We start from the raw sequence: 5000 nt of genomic DNA, 5'->3' as shown, positions 1-5000 counted from the left end.
CATGGAGGACCTTGGAAGCAAGCGCAAGACGAGAGCGAATCGAACAAGGGGCCAGGACGGGGCCTTGTGCCCATGGTCTTCGCAAGACAGCGTCCAAGGCGCCCGAAAGCCCAAGGGAACCCAAACCCGGCCGACACTTGCAATCGCACATGCTCTCTGCAACACACCATCAATGCCGCCCAACGGGACCAGCACGAGCAGTCATCCCCGCTCCCCTGGCCCTGCGCACGTTTGTCTTTGAAACCGAGCATCAATGCCACAGAAAGTGCCAGGGCGCCAGCTGGAGCCATCATCCGCGTTGCCATGGCTCGCTTGGCCTTGGCTTGCCAGGCCCCGACACGAGCAATCGCGCATTTTCTTTGCAACCGACCATCAATGCCGCCCAACGAGGCCAGCACGAGCAGTCATCCGCGGTCCCCTGGCCCTGCGCACGTTTGTCTTCGAAACCGAGCATTAATGCCACAGAAACTGCCGGGGCGCCAGCTGGAGCCATCATCCGCGTTGCCAAGGCTCGCTTGGCCTTGGCTTGCCAGTCCCCGACACGAGCAATCGCGCCTTTTCTTTGCGACCGACCATCAATGCCGCCCAACGAGGCCAGCACGAGCAGTCATCCGCGGTCCCCTGGCTCTGCGCACGTTTGTCTTTGAAACCGAGCATCAATGCCACAGAAAGTGCCGGGGCGCCAGCTGGAGCCATCATCCGACGTGCCATGGCTTTGGCCCCATGGTCTTCGCAACCGAGCATTCGTGACACCCGACGGGGCCAGGACACCAACCCTTCCGACACAAGCATTCGCGCATGTTCTTTGGCCACACAACGGCGCCAGCACGAGCAAAATCATCCGCGGTGCGGTGGCCTTGCACGGCCTTTTGTCTTTGGAACCAACCATCAGTGCCACGGGAAGTGCCGGAGTCCCGGCATCCGCGGTGCCAAGTCATTGCGCCCTTGGTCTCTGCAGCGGGGCATGCCGGGCACTCCCAACCATTGCAAGCAAGCAAGCAAGCAAGAAAGAAAGTAAGTAAGTAAGTAAGTATTACATATAGGGGCGGGACATGCGGGGAGATCTGCGAAACGTGCATTACGGGGCACACGCGTACCTACCGGGGCATACCGACCCCTATTGGGGCACACGTGTGCATATCGGGGCATACCGGGCCTATCGGGGCACACGCGTACATACCGGGGCATACCGAGCGCTACTGGGGCACACGTGCGCATATCGGGGCGTAGCAAGCCTATCGGGGCATACGCATGTCTCCCAAGGCATACCGAGTCTATCCGGGCATACGCGTTCATACCGGGGCGTAACGGGCCTATCGGGGCATACTTGGGCATACACGGGCAAAAAATGCCCAAAACTTGTGCAACCTTGGCAACCATGGTCCATTCCTCTCTATATGCCTAGCCTTGGCAACCGTGGTCCATTCCTCACTATATGCCATGGCCTTGTGCCCATGGTCTTCCCAAGACAGCGTCCAAGGCGCCCGGAAGGCCAAGGGAGCCCAACCCAGCAATGCCCATCTATGGCAAGCCAAGGCCAAGCATTCCGGTGCCTATCCGGGCAAAAATGCGATTCCTCTCTATATGCCTAGCCTTGGCAACCATGGTCCATTCCTCACCAAATGCCATGGCCTTGTGCCCATGGTCTTCCCAAGACAGCGTCCAAGGCGCCCGGATGGCCAAGGGAGCCCAACCCAGCAATGCCCTGCTTTGGCAAGCCAAGGCCAAGCATTCCGGTGCCCAACCTTGGCAACCGTGGTCCTTTCCTCACCATATACCATGGCCTTGTGCCCATGGTCTTCGCAAGACATCGTCCAAGGCGCCCAAAAGGCCAAGGGAGCCCAACCCAGCAATGCCCTGCTAGGGCAAGCCAAGGCCAAGCATTCTGGTGCCTAACCTTGGCAACCGTGGTCCTTTCCTCACCATATGCCATGGCCTTGTGCCCATGGTCTTCGCAAGACATCGTCCAAGGCGCCCAAAAGGCCAAGGGAGCCCAACCCAGCAATGCACTGCTAGGACAAGCCAAGGCCAAGCATTCCGGTGCCTATCCGGGCAAAAACGCCCAAAGCATGCCCATTCCTTAGCCTATCCAGGCAAAAACGCCCAAAATCTGCACATTCTAGTGCCTATCCGGGCAAAAACGCCCACCAGCATGCCACCCTCCTATAGGGTTTGCGCAACCAACCAGCCTAACCACCAGTGGCAACCAAAGGTGCTGTTAGCGACGACTTCTGAAGACGCAACGAGACGCGACGGGTTTGCGCCCAGACGTGACGAGACGATGCGGGATCTGCGCCCAACCATGCCTACACCCGCCGACTTGATGCGGGAGCTGCGCGCCCAAGCATGCCTAGCGTGCAAGGCCTGCGTGCAAGGCTAGTGTGCAAGGCTCGTGGGCAAGGCTAGTGCGCAAGGCTAGTGCCCAAGGTCTGTGTGCAAGGCTAGTGCCCAAGGCTAGTGCGCAAGGCTAGTGCCCAAGGCTAGTGAGCAAGGCCTGTGTGCAAGGCTAGTGTGCAAGGCTTGTATGCAAGGCTAGTGTGCAAGGCTGGTGTGCAAGGCTTGTGGGCAAGGCTGGTGCGCAAGGCTAGTGCCCAAGGGTTGTGTGCAAGGCTAGTGCCCAAGGCTAGTGCGCAAGGCTCGTGCCCAAGGCTAGTGCGCAAGGCTTGTGTGCAAGGCTAGTGCGATGGGCCAGTGCCCAAGGCTTGTGAGCAAGGCTTGTATGCATGGCTTGTGTGCAAGGCTAGCGTCCAAGGCTTGTGTGCATGGCTTGTGCGCAAGGCTTGTGTCCAAGGCTCGTGCGCAAGGCTAGTGTTCAAGGTTTGTGCGCATTGGCAGGTAGCCCACCAGCATGCACGATCCAAATGCCACTCACGCGACAACACGGTGCCAAGCCGGGAATGGTGTGCACTCAAAACCAATCAACGGACAGAGGTCATGCGTCATGGGGGGGATCTAGCAAGGCCATGGGGAAGGTGATGGAGGACCTTGGAAGCAAGCGCAAGACGAGAGCGAATCGAACAAGGGGCCAGGACGGGGCCTTGTGCCCATGGTCTTCGCAAGACAGCGTCCAAGGCGCCCGAAAGCCCAAGGGAACCCAAACCCGGCCGACACTTGCAATCGCACTTGCTCTCTGCAACACACCATCAATGCCGCCCAACGGGGCCAGCACGAGCAGTCATCCGCGGTCCCCTGGCCCTGCGCACGTTTGTCCCTGAAACCGAGCATCAATGCCACAGAAAGTGCCGGGGCGCCAGCTGGAGCCATCATTCGCGTTGCCATGGCTCGCTTGGCCTTGGCTTGCCAGGCCCCGACACGAGCAATCGCGCATTTTCTTTGCAACCGACCATCAATGCCGCCCAACGGGGCCAGCACTAGCAGTCATCCGCGGTCCCCTGGCCCTGCGCACGTTTGTCTTTGAAACCGAGCATCAATGCCACAGAAAGTGCCGGGGCGCCAGCTGGAGCCATCATCCGCGTTGCCATGGCTCGCTTGGCCTTGGCTTGCCAGGCCCCGACACGAGCAATCGCGCATTTTCTTTGCAACCGACCATCAATGCCGCCCAACGAGGCCAGCACGAGCAGTCATCCGCGGTCCCCTGGCCCTGCGCACGTTTGTCTTTGAAACCGAGCATCAATGCCACAGAAAGTGCCGGGGCGCCAGCTGGAGCCATCATCCGCGTTGCCATGGCTCGCTTGGCCTTGGCTTGCCAGTCCCCGACACGAGCAATCGCGCATTTTCTTTGCAACCGACCATCAATGCCGCCCAACGAGGCCAGCACGAGCAGTCATCTGCGGTCCCCTGGCCCTGCGCACGTTTGTCTTTGAAACCGAGCATCAATGCCACAGAAAGTGCCGGGGCGCCAGCTGGATTCATCATCCGCGTTGCCATGGCTCGCTTGGCCTTGGCTTGCCAGTCCCCGACACGAGCAATCGCGCATTTTCTTTGCAACCGACCATCAATGCCGCCCAACGAGGCCAGCACGAGCAGTCATCCGCGGTCCCCTGGCCCTGCGCACGTTTGTCTTTGAAACCGAGCATCAATGCCACAGAAAGTGCCGGGGCGCCAGCTGGAGCCATCATCCGCGTTGCCATTGCTCGCTTGGCCTTGGCTTGCCAGTCCCCGACACGAGCAATCGCGCATTTTCTTTGCAACGGACCATCAATGCCGCCCAACGAGGCCAGCACGAGCAGTCATCCGCGGTCCCCTGGCCCTGCGCACATTTGTCTTTGAAACCGAGCATCAATGCCACAGAAAGTGCCGGGGCGCCAGCTGGATACATCATCCGACGTGCCATGGCTTTGGCCCCGTGGTCTTCGCAACCGAGCATTCGTGACACCCGACGGGGCCAGGACACCAACCCTTCCGACACGAGCATTCGCGCATGTTCTTTGGCCACACAACGGCGCCAGCACGAGCAAAATCATCCGCGGTGCGGTGGCCTTGCACGGCCTTTTGTCTTTGGAACCAACCATCAGTGCCACGGGAAGTGCCGGAGTCCCGGCATCCGCGGTGCCAAGTCAATGCGCCCTTGGTCTCTGCAGCGGGGCATGCCGGGCACTCCCAACCATTGCAAGCAAGCAAGCAAGCAAGAAAGAAAGTAAGTAAGTAAGTATTACATATAGGGGCGGGACATGCGGGGAGATCTGCGAAACGTGCATTACGGGGCACACGCGTACCTACCGGGGCATACCGACCCCTATTGGGGCACACGTGTGCATATCGGGGCATACCGGGCCTATCGGGGCACATGCGTACATACCGGGGCATACCGAGCCCTACTGGGGCACACGTGCGGATATCGGGGCATACCAAGCCTATCGGGGCATACGCATGTATCCCAAGGCATACCGAGTCTATCCGGGCATACGCGTTCATACCGGGGCGTAACTGGCCTATCGGGGCATACTTGGGCATACCAGGGCAAAAAATGCCCAAAACTTGCGCAACCTTGGCAACCGTGGTCCATTCCTCTCTATATGCATAGCCTTGGCAACCGTGGT

Source organism: Tasmannia lanceolata, unplaced genomic scaffold (assembly GCF_043159265.1).
Source record: "Tasmannia lanceolata isolate RefF3 unplaced genomic scaffold, GAP_Taslan_0.1 ptg000038l, whole genome shotgun sequence".
Classification (NCBI taxonomy): domain Eukaryota; kingdom Viridiplantae; phylum Streptophyta; class Magnoliopsida; order Canellales; family Winteraceae; genus Tasmannia; species Tasmannia lanceolata.
The sequence above is the reverse complement of the archived record's forward strand: the minus strand, read 5'-3'. Positions refer to the sequence as shown.